Source organism: Setaria viridis, chromosome 4 (assembly GCF_005286985.2).
Source record: "Setaria viridis chromosome 4, Setaria_viridis_v4.0, whole genome shotgun sequence".
Classification (NCBI taxonomy): Eukaryota; Viridiplantae; Streptophyta; class Magnoliopsida; order Poales; family Poaceae; genus Setaria; species Setaria viridis.
The window spans coordinates 18,199,021-18,211,444 of record NC_048266.2 but is presented as its reverse complement, the minus strand read 5'-3'; positions in this window follow the sequence as shown (position 1 = coordinate 18,211,444).

The following is a 12,424-nucleotide window of genomic DNA, read 5'->3' as shown; positions in this document are numbered from 1 at the left end:
GTACGTATTTAGTAGCATGAAAATGTACTCGTCGTTCCACCTTTTTAGACGGATCTTTCAGGTAGTCGGCAATTTCTTTTCGCCAGTCATCGGCCGCGAGTTCTAGAGCCATAGCGCCTAGAATTGGCCGATATCCAGATGCGTGCTGGGCGAGCTTGTTGGCACCCTCGTTGTGGTCCCTTGGGATGTGCTCGATTACTGCCGGTCTAAATTCTTTTAAGAGCTGTAAGCAATCTTCGTAATAAATTCTTAATACGTCGTCCTTGCATTCGGATCTTCCGGTCAGTTGATCCACAATAAGCATGGAATCCCCGTAGACTTCAACAGACTCGGCCTTGATTTCTCTTAATAGTTGTAGGCCCTTCAATACAGCTCGATATTCTGCTTGATTGTTAGTAGCGGTAGCTTCTATCGGCAGAGAAAAATCATAGCTTGCCCCCCGAGGCGATATGAGAACGATGCCGATTCCTGATCCGACCCCACATGACGACCCATCAAAATATAAAGTCCAAGGTGCCGGCTCTACGAGGGCAATCTCCGGTCCGCAGTGTTGGGCGACGAAATCGGCCATGACCTGACCCTTGACGGCTTTTGCCGATTCATACCGTAGGTCAAACTCTGACAACGTTAAGATCCATTTGCCGATTCGTCCTTTCAAGATCGGCAGTGATAGCATGTATTTTACTACATCATCTTTGCATACGACCACGCATTCTGCCGACAGTAAATAGTGCCTGAGTTTAGTGCATGAGAAGTAAAGACATAGGCACAACCGCTCCACTGGAGGATATCTTGTTTCAGCGTCCAGAAGTCTTCTACTGACATAATAAATTACCCGTTCCTTGCCTTCGAACTCCTGGACTAGAGCCGACCCAATAGCTTTTTCATCGGCTGATAAGTATAGCTTGAACGGCTTACCAGTCTGAGGAGGAACCAATACCGGTGGTGAGACCAAGTATTGCTTGATATCTTCCAATGCTTTGCGCTGCTCCTCCCCCCATATAAATTCCTGGTCAGGCTTTAACTTTAACAGTGGTGTGAACGCCTGAATCCGCCCAGATAGATTAGATATGAATCTTCTGATGAAATTCACTTTGCCGATTAAAGACTGCAATTCGGTTTTGTTCTGCGGGGCCACGACTTTGTTGATGGCCGCTATGGTCTTTCGATTGACTTCAATCCCTCGTTCGTGCACCATGAATCCTAAGAACTGTCCGGCGGATACGCCGAAAGCACATTTATTGGGGTTCATCTTAAGCCCGTGTTTCTGTTGCACTTTAGCACTCTTCGCAAATCGGCCAGATGCTCTTCATGACTTTTGGACTTGACAACGACGTCATCGATGTAGATCTCTACCAGAATGCCAATGAGTTTGTGAAATATGTAATTCATGGCTCTCTGATACGTAGCGCCAGCGTTCTTCAAGCCAAAAGTCATCACCACCCACTCGAATAAGCCAAGGTGGCCTGGACATCTGAAGGCCGTTTTAGGTATGTCCTCTTCGGCCATAAGTATTTGATTGTACCCAGCGTTTCCATCCATGAAGCTAATAATCTTGTGTCCCGCGGTAGCGTCGATCAGTACATCGGCCGTTGGCATGGGGTAACCATCCATCGGTGTGGCTTGATTAAGATTCCTGAAATCGACGCAAACGCGTAGCTTCCCATTCTTCTTGTATACTGGTACAATGTTGGAGATCCACTCGGCATAACGGCATTGCCGAATAAATTTTGCTTCGATTAGCCGAGTTATCTCGGCTTTTATGTCTGGTAGAATCTTTGGATTGCAGCGCCGTGCAGGCTGTTGGTACGGCCGATACCCTGGTTTTATGGGTAGCCGATGTTCAACAATAGACCGATCTAAACCGGGCATCTCATGATACTCCCAAGCAAAACAATCCTTAAATTCTCTTAACAAATTTGTCAATTTACATTTGTATTCTGGGTCTAAATTTGCACTAATATAAGTCGGCCTTGGTTTGGTACCATCGCCTAAGTCTATCATCTCTAATGAATCGGCCGACGTGAACCCGTGCCCTAGCTTCCCATCTTCTCGGGCGAACTGATCCATCTATTCTGAGTCTTCGGAGCCGACTGCTCAGATCGGCTGTAGGCCAAAATCGGTAACCTTTAGGAAATCGGTCTCCCATACTCTGCCGGATATGCACCTGACGGTTTCGCAGCTCCACTGCTGCGTGTCGGCTGCCGCAATGATGTACGCGAAATCGGCGTTGACTACCTCGATGTTGTCGCCGACCCATTGTACGAGACATTGATGCATCATTGACGGAATGCAGCAATTTGCGTGTATCCAGTCCCGGCCGAGTAGCATGTTGTAGGATCCCTTGCCATTAATAATAAAGAAGGTGGTAGGAAGGGTCTTACTGCCGATGGTGAGGTCGACACAGAGAGCGCCGCGAGCGTTTGACACGTTGCCCTCGAAGTCCTTGAGCATCATGTCCGTCTTGGTCAAGTCGTCATCGCTTTTTCCAAGCTTCCGGAGCACGGCGTATGGCATGATGTTGACCGCAGCTCCTCCGTCTACCATCAGTCTAGTGAGGGGGCGGCCGTCAACATGCCCTCTAAGGAACAACGCCTTCATGTGTTGTCGTTCGTCATCTTCGGGCTTCTCGAACGTGGCCATCATTGGCTCCAAAGCCAACTGTGCCGTCTGTTCTTCTATCGCCGATATATCCTGTTGATTGGCGGGAGTCATGAATTCCATCGGCAGTATGAAAACCATGCCGATCTCGGCTGCCGATTCGTCACCCGCCGATTCGTCGTCTCCTTTATCGTTTCTTTTGGGGCGCCATACCCGAGGCCTTCCTTCCTTCTTGTCCGTCGTGCTCTGTTGTCCCTCTTCTTGCTGTTCCCATTGGCGGAGACGTTGGATTCTTCGTTTTTGAGATTTGGTCAATCCATCGGGACACCACCTGGGGTTTATTGGTTTGCCCCCCGACCTAGCGCGTTCCCACTCCGGTTCGCGTCCTAACGGGTTTTCGTCTGTTACCCGAGCATCAGCCATCTCTTCGAGCCGACTGTGAACGTTGGCTTTGTTTTCTGACCAGTCATGTCGATCAGTCCTGCCCCCCCTGCCTGTCATGGCGTCTATCTTCCGACCGATCATATCGGTCACTTCTGCCCCCCAGCCGATCACGCACGGGAGGGCGCTGATCATCTTGGTTGCGCCAATTCCTGCTAATCGGTTCTGACCTTCCGTCTCTGGAGCGAGACCTGTTGAATGGCCGATTGCCACGATATGGGCCGTTGCATTCTGGGCAATTATCAGCCAAAGGTAGCCTGAGGTTGTTTTCCCAACAGTGGATGAAGAACGGGCACCTCCAGTGATCTTCGTGCCGTCGCATCGCTTCCTCCCGGGATCTTGAGCGTTCATGCTGACGTTGGTATTTCTGGAGCAGGAACTGGGAGGTGATGCGTGGCTCTTCCGATTCGCCGTCGTCATCCTCCATACACCGCTTTCCCTTGACATCTTCAGGCGTAGCTTGATTTCTGGGGTCAACGGCACCACTCTTTTTAGCCGATTCGGACGTCAGCACCTTTGTTTGGAGTGAATTCTTCCCCGTATCAACCATGTTGGTGGGAAAGGGGTGCTGATCGATTTTCATTGGTTTGGCCGATTTTGCCGGCACCTCAAATTTAAGCCTGCCTTGCTCAATGGCTGACTGTATCTGCTGCCTGAAGATTTTGCACTCATTTGTATCATGGGATGTGGCATTGTGCCACTTGCAATATTTCATCTTTTTTAGTTGTTCGGCAGAAGGTATTGTATGATATGGCGAGAGTTTAATCTGTCCTTCCTGGAGGAGAAGGTCGAAGATTTTATCGTCCTTCGTCGTGTCAAAACCGAACACCTCTGCCTCCTTTTTGCCGAATGGGCATGATATCGGCTTCTTTCCCTTGATCCACTCCGCAAGTCCGACTTCAACGTCTTCCTCGTCCTCCAACTCTTCCAGGAACGCCACTTTCTTCTGGAAATTCCTCCGTGGATCGAAGGAACGGACCTCCTGTCCAGACAATCGGTGGACGATCTGGCTCAAACTCTCGAACTCCTGTGAGGCGTATTTTTCTTTGATATGAGGCAGAAGGCCTTGAAAGGCTATATCGGCCAACTGCGCGTCGTTTAGAGCTAGGGAATAGCACTTGTTCCTGATTTCCCGAAACCTCTGTACATATGAGGATATCGGCTCGTCACTTCTTTGCCTGAGGCTGGTCAAATCGGACAGCTTCATCTCATGCACCCCGGCGTAGAAGTATTTGTGGAACTGTCTTTCTAAATCGGCCCATGTGATAATCGAGTTTGGCGGCAATGTCGTGAACCATTGAAAGGCCGAACCAGACAAAGATGATGAGAACAACCGTACCCGTAGAGCATCCTGCGTAGCTGCCTCTCCGCATTGGATGATGAATCTGTTCACGTGCTCTACGGTCGAAGTGTCATCCATCCCCAAAAACTTGGTGAAGTCAGGAACTTTATACCGATGGGGAAACGGCAATAGGTCATATGTAGGCGGGTATGGTGTCCTGTAGGTGTAAGTTTGAACTTTCAGCTTTAAGCCGAATTGTTCTTGAATCACCTCCGTAATACGTGCAGACCAATCTGGCTGTTGCTGGTGAACTGTTGGCTGAGGTATTGGCACGTGCTGGTAAACCGGAGGCGGAATAATCTGAGGCTGAGTGAAAGCAGGTGGTATCTGATTGAAAGCCGGCTGCGTATTAAAGGTCGGCTGTTTGTATGAGCCACTCGTTTCATCATACAGCATGAGCTCTGCTGTCTTGTTGACCTCCGGAGCGACAGGCTGGTATGGCAGTACGGTTGGCCGAGTGGCCGCCTGGAAAGATGCCTGGAATGGAGGGCTTCCTTGACTGGCCGATTGATTCTGACCGGCCGAGGCTGATGGTGCCCCCCAAGGCGCTGGGCTAATCGGAGGGAAAGGTGCAGAAGACAGTTGGATGGAATTATACCCCATAGGAGCTGATGATGAGGAAACACCTGAACTCCCGACCGAGAATTGGATTGGCTGTGAAACCGAATTCAAATAACTCTGGTTCGGTGGAATCGGCTGAGTATATGTCGGTCCCCTGTACCCTTGAGGTATCCCACCAGCGAAGGAGTTGACAACGGCGTTGTGCACCATATTTGAAAGTACCGGGGACTGATCAATGAAGGCGTGATAAATGGACTGTTGAATCATATCGGCCATTTTGGCCGAGTCCTCAGAAATCGTGATCTGGCGGGGAGCAGGGAACGGAGTCTTCTTGATGTTCTCCCCGCTTCTGGAGCGACTGAAAGACTGTAGGCAAGCTTTCCGGAATTGTGCCGTATACTTATCCAGTTCTTCCTTCTGGTCGTCCTTTAGATATGCTTCCGTCACCTCGATGACGTTATCTTCGGAGACTTCAGCGGCTTTCGACATGATGGCGGTTGTACTGGTCCCACTGGGCGTGCCAAAAGTGTGTTGGCGCTAGAAATCGGTCAACCGAATCCCAGCGTCCGACACACGACCCGGGAGAATCTGCTTAACTCCTGTTCGGGTAATTGCCCTGGTGCGGTTCGCGCGGCGTGCCAGCCAATCTGACCTATTGATTGGCAAGGAATAATACGTGTTAGGTCCAGAAATCACGATCGGCTAAATTTCCGATCTCGAGAGAGCTTATCAGCGAATCGGCCGATTTGCCGTAATAAGGAAATCGGCTATGAGACAGCCGAACACTGTAGCTTTGTAGACAGAAAGCTACTGGAGTAATCAACGCAAAGCTATGATAACAACACTAGGAATAGATCTAATCAACAATATGTAAAATAGATGGATTTAACAGCAGAACGTGAAGAAAGCCGAAACTACCGATTCCTAGCCGGATAACTGGTGATAAAACTAGAAAGACAGGTAAAACCTATGATTCTAGCAAATATCGATAACTAGTGAATAAATCTAAACGAAACAACAGTGATACGCCCGAAGTTAAAGCTTAGAATGTATTCGGTAAGCGGAACTTATAAGATTGGCCGGAGATCAAGTTGATACAGCCCTGCCAACTCGCACGAACTCGTGAAAAGAGAAAGTATTTGGCGAAGTCGCCTGCTTGAAAGTAAGTACGAGGAAAAAGTAGTGATTGTATTGATTTGTTGATGATTACAGATTTACAAAGGTAGCTATTTATAGCCCCGTACAGATGACTTCTTAACCGACTAGAATTCTATCCCTAATTCAAACAGAAAACGAATATTTACAAGCACGATTCGTGCTAGGTTGGTTACTCTACGCTTCATGGGCTGATCTCCCCCTTATCCTTTTATCTCTTTCCAAGCCCATACAGGCCCAATTAACCCAACCTCCTAATCGGCCGATTCCTTATCGGCAAAAGGCAACCGATTGGGACCCCGGCACGTTCGATCCGAAGCGAGACAAAAGTCATTGGCCGATCTCGCACTGTAGCACCGTTCGTCCGATTCCCAACTGTGCTTCTCCGATTCCCTCTCTTCTTGGCGCCGATTTTACTAGTGACAAAATCTGGCGTCAACACAACCCAACATGAAAGTTAGGACAATTATCAGAACCGTTGCGGAGATTTATGGAGGTTATGTGATAACTTATGGTAAAGCTTGGAGGGCTAAGCAGCGAGCGTGGCATATGATATATGGGGACTGGGAGTCTGGGTATCAGCAGCTGCCAGTACTTTTCAATGCAATCAAAGTAGTGAATCCATGTATGCATTATGAGTATATCCTAAAACCAAATGCTTGGAAGGATGGGAGGTAGATATTTGGATGTGTGTTCTCGTGCTTTTCTCAATGTGTTGAGGCCTTTAGGCACTGTCGTCCCGTCTTCTCTATTGATGGTACGTTTTTGATTGGCAAATATAGGGGAACACTTCTTATAGCCATATCTTGTAACGCGAACAACATGTTGGTTCCTTTGGCATTTGCATTGGTTGAGAGGGAGAACAATGACAATTGGGGAGGGTTCTTGAGACTAGTCTGAATACATGTGGTTGGGCTTAGCAGGGAGGTTGGCGTCATATTTGATAGGCACCAGGGCATACTTAATGCCGTGCAAGAGCAGATAGAGGGGTATCCACATTTGCATCATCGTTGGTGTACTCGGCACCTTACCAAGAACCTACTTCGGAAGGATGGTGTGAAGGATAATTTTGAACTGTTTCAGGTTCCTGCTCGTCAGCTTGAGGACTATTACTTTCAGCACACGTTGGAGCAGGTCAGGTCCGCAACAAATGCAGAAGGTAGACAATGGCTCGCAAGTTTGATGAGAGATTTGGATAAGTGGACGAGATCTCATGACGCCGGTGGATGGAGGTACGAGTTTCAGTGCAGCAACATGGCGGAGTCATTCAATAGGTTGCTATTGGGGATACGTGATATGCCCGTGAATGTAATCGTTCAATTCACCTTCTACAGGTTTGTTGCGTGGTTCAATGAAAGACACGCTAAAGCAGAAGCATTGTAGAGTGATGGGGAGAGATGGGCTGAAAACCAAAGAGACACCTAAGCATTGCAAATGAAAGGGCTGCCACACATGAGGTTCAATGTTTTGACCTCACCACATGGACTTATCAGGTGGAGCATAGGGGCGGGACAATGTCCGACGGCGAGATCCGAGAGTCGAGGATACATGTGGTAGTCCTCCAAGATTTCAAGTGCACTTGTGGTAAGCCAAGGCAGTACCACTTCGTATATTCTCATTTGGTGGCAGCAGCTAGGCATCACAACTTTGATATCGAGAGCATGATACCTCATGAGTTCAGTGTAGACACGCTTGTGCGCACATGGAGCCCCCGCTTCATGCCTTTTCGGGATCCTAGAGAGTGGCCTTCATATGATGAGCCAAAATACATTGCGGATCCAGCTTACCGTTGGAACAAGCATGGATCAAGAAAGAGGACGAGGCACAAGATGACTATGGATCAGGTATCTAGAAGAACGAGGCGTGGTAGAGCAACACCATTTCTTACTGACCCCGAGTAGAACGAGTGCGGCAAGTGCGGTAGACTGAGCCATAATTCACGCACTTGCCATTGGCAGATTAGTGAGGTGCGACTAATGGTTCTTTTCATTACTTCATATGTGTCTTCTTCATTCAATTAATTATGTGTGTCTTAATTTATGATTGTAATCGTGTCATTTACTTGTACATCTCTAACTTTATGTTTCATTCTTTACTAATTTTATATGTCATTGACTTTTTGTAGGATGGCGCAATTCCACCTACTCGACCAGGCGTATGACCAAACCCACCGAGGACGTCTCATAGCGGGGGGGGAGGTAATAATCTACACATGTTGATCTAATTTTTGTAAGCGTACACGTGTTGTTCCTCAAATAACGGAAGACTTTGTTTGTTTGCATGCAGGTCCTTCCACTCCTTTGCTCTAGAGCCCACGATGGGTTCTTGGTGTTGCAGTACGACGACCGCTACACTCATTTTGGAAATTTGTTGCAGGGCCGAACCCTCCGAAGCTCGGTTAGAGATATTGAGCATTTTCGTCCTAGAGTTAGACCACGAGACGTGAAGTTTTCTAGACGTAAGATTCAAAATATTCTTTCAAATACTTTGTTAATACGTTACATTCTTTCATTTAACTAGTTTTTGCATAACAGCGACTGTCAAGTCAGCTTCGCCGTGCGGTTGCTTGTTGTGGTTGCAGGACAGCCACGACGCTAGACGTGCATGTTCCATCCCCACGCGGAGGAGGCGTTGGTTCGTCTAGGCAAGGCTTGTCAGGGTCTAGAGCAATTGCGTCCGAGGATGAGGATGACGACGGCGACGATGACGATGACGACAACGAGGAATAGAGGCCCAAGGAGCTTGACCCTTCTCAGCTCTAGGACGCTCCCTTGACTCAGCCTACACAGGTTGTAGGCACTAGACTACGTCGCTCACGTTCTCCTTACACTCCAGGCACCGACGCTCTTGGTTACAAGGGTAAGGGTAAACTAGGAGGCGATGAGGGTACTATTGTGGACTTTGTGGTAGATACTAGTGTACTATTATGGACTTTATGGTAGATGCTACTGTACTATTATGGACTTTCCTTATGGTCTTTATGGACTTTCATTATCGACTGTTTGGGACTTTCATAGACTTTGTGGACTTTTATTATGGACTATTGTGTATATGGACTTTCATTATTTGACTATTGTGTGTATGAACTATTGGGGACTTTCATTATGAAATTTGTGGATGTTCATTATGAACGGACATTCATTGTTAACTATTTTGGACTTTCGTTGTGAACTATTGTGTATATGGACTTTCGTTGTGAACTATTGTGGATTCTTATTATGAATGTGCCATATGCTTGTATGTTTGTATTTAGGTTAAGTATTCATCTCATAATTGTATATGGATTGCATCAAAAAATAGGGGAAATTCTGCCGAAATTTCACTAAGAAGTACCCTTTTCATTTTCTGCGAAAATTTCACTAAAGAGTACAACTTTAAAGTGCATTACGTCGCAAAATAAACATACATCGTCTACTACTTGCATGCCCATATTTAAAGTGCATTACATGACAACATAATGAAAAGTCCCACATTAGACAATATTGTTCATAAATAAACCATAGAACTAGAAACTAATGAAGACTACTGAGTGCAACAAAGCCACTTTCCCTTCCTCAAGGCATCGGGATTCTCCTTAATCGCCGCTTTCGCTCGACGCGCACGCTCAAACTTCCTCTCCCTATCTTCCCTTTCCGAAGCAACACGCCTCTTTTCCTCCTCTACCTTGTGCTCCTTTTTTGCAGCCTCCCCTCTGAGGCTCTTCTCCATCATCTCCTTCCTCTCTGCATCCCAGTGCAACATATCCTCTATCTCCTCCTTGTCTCCAGGATTGATCTCAGTGTCGATCCACTGCTCAAAATCACAGAGCGGTGGAGGGGTCTGCAACAAATGCAATTATTAGAAAATAAAAAAATGGACAATAATTATAACACAACAATAATTCCTTACCAACTTGTTAATGCGGCGATGACGAAGTGTAGGCTCAAACTCAAAGTTGGAACACATCCAATACCTCTGCCTATACGTGTCATGTTCATCGGACTTGGCTACCTTGCAAGGATCGCCGCAAAAGCACATAGACATTGGGACACCACTAGGCAGAGGCAATGGGTCGAAGGCATTTCCAGTCAGCTTGGCGCCATAACTACAATTTAGTTTATTTCGTTGTAAGAACCGAAAGCACTTAACAATAAACCTACAATTAGGGTTTCCAATTTAATCCATAACAATGAACATATAACATAACTACGTGCGCTAAGGTTACCTTGGTTTCCTAGCTTTTCCACGCCTCGGCATCCTACGGTTGCATGAAACTCTAAGTTCAAAAATCCAACAAATATATAGCGAATCGATGTGAAAAAAAGCTACGAGGGAGAGAGGATACCTTGCTCTTCAAGATCCACGGACCAAATCAAAGTTTCTTAGGTCAAATATGCCGATTCGTAGTATAGGGCGAAGTGGGGAGAGAAAAAACTCGAGAGGGAAGAGAAAGTGGAGGAAGAAGGCTCGGGCAGGAAGAAGGGGCGCAACCCTTATGTTGGAAGCTTGGCGCCAACCTGCCTAGCGCCAAGCCTCCGCCACGTCAGATGCCCCATCAGCCGCGACGGCTGGACCTTGGTGTCATGGAAGCTAGCGCCAAGACGTGTTAGCTTTGCAAGCTATGGGTCCATTTTTTGAATTAGTTCCTCCAGGGGCATATTTGTGAAAAAATTTCGCGAAAAGGGCTAAAATAAAAAAAGTCGGGGGGCTAAAGCCCTCCCTCCCCCAAACACCCTCTAATTCTTGAGATGTTTAGGGGGTGTTTGGTTCTTTAGTCCGGACTAAAGTTCTGTGATATCGAATATTTAGATACTAATTAGGAGTATTAAACATAGACTAATTATAAAACCAATTGCACAGATGGAGGTCAATTTGCGAGACGAATCTATTAAGACTAATTAGTCCGTGATTTGACAATGTGATGCTACAGTAAACATGTGCTAATCATGAATTAATTAGGCTTAATAAATTCGTCTCGCAAATTAGCCTCCATCCGTGTAATTAGTTTTATAATTAACTCATGTTTAGTCCTCCTAATTAGCCTCCAAAAATTCGATGTGACATGAACTAGACTTTAGCTCAAGGATCCAAACACCCCCTTAGTTTGGACGCAGGGCGCACAGCGAGGGAACAGTAGGAACCATGATGACCCTATCCAACTACTTGTGCCACCGTACCACTTTTTTTTTTAAAAAAAACTACCAACCAAGAATACATGGCATACAAAGTAATCCCAAGTTAACGGCATCACTTTTCTCCTGTAGCAACCACCATGCATTTTGTAGTTCATTCGTGAAGACATACATGATGTGTTTTTAGAAATTGAGACAACATCGACGTGAAAATAATACCATGCTTCGGACGATACAAATGGTGGAACAACGTATTGCATCTAGCTGATTCAAGAGACAAAAAGGGACATGTGTTCTCTGTGATTTAAGGATCTAATTAGCCACAAAACTACTCTAGGACCTTCCCCAATCATTTTCTGGTTCTCCTCAAAACTCACTAATTCTGGAAAACAAACAATAAAAAGAAAATTAAGATCAGTGTTGATCACATAATATAATAGCAACAATAACACTCACAAGTAAAATTGATTTATTCAAGATTAGTTCATTGCCTTCATATAGCAGCAAGATCAGGAGGACAATTAACAACCATCATACTTGATGTCTACAAGATTATGATGCAAGAACTGATAAATCTCCAGAACGGAAGTTAATCACAACTCCACTCCAAACAGTTTAAACTTAACAAGAAAAAGAGCATGGAAAGCAAATTAAACTTAACAATACCTGATTAGATAAGCGATGTCCTTGACAGGTCAGTCAATCCCTCAAGAAGCTCCTTGCTGGCTGGTGTGATCCCTAAGACGTCTGCAATTAGATCAGTAATCAAAGCTCATGACAACTGTGCGCAATGTAATATTAGGCAAAAATGAAACACCAGTTCTGCAGACAACCTATAGCATTAGCAGTACAGACACCAGGAGGTCTAGGGAATTCAAGCACGCACAATTTTTTTTTCCAATAATCAAATATATAGCTGCAAACATATTTACACCAAACAATTCTAGTTAAAGTGTAACCGAGTGAATCATCTCTAATCAGAAAAATAATAAGTGGACTAGCAATAAGCATTCCAGCAAGCATAATATAACTGAACTAATTTTTTTCACCAAATCTCCTGGCCTTCTAAGATTTAATTGACCTTTTTTTTACTGGTTAGAGATGAGGTGTGCTCTGATCATATAGACATGAGGGACTATTTGCAGGTGTCCCTGTTCGTTGGCATATGGATGGCACTCCAATTTAGTTGAGTGCATGAAAATACTACAAATCA